Raw genomic sequence first — 253 nt, forward strand, 5'->3', positions numbered from 1 at the left:
TTCTCTTCTCCTTCTTCTGCTTCCTTTTCTTCTTCGCTTCCGGAGCCTTCCTCCTCTCTCTGATGAAGTGACGCCTACTACTACGGTACTAAAATGATCGTCTTCTGCTGCTATCTGTGAGGAGGGAGGTCAAGTTCTTCAGCCTTGTTAGAGTTGTGTTTGTGAGATAATGACCTGTGACTCCCGTCATAATTTCATTTCCCTTAACCACTTTAAGTACCTATTACCCAGGCAGCAGTGTTAAGAAGAGTGA

Source organism: Plasmopara halstedii (assembly GCF_900000015.1).
Source record: "Plasmopara halstedii genome assembly, contig: Scaffold_2956, whole genome shotgun sequence".
In the NCBI taxonomy this organism is placed as follows: domain Eukaryota; phylum Oomycota; class Peronosporomycetes; order Peronosporales; family Peronosporaceae; genus Plasmopara; species Plasmopara halstedii.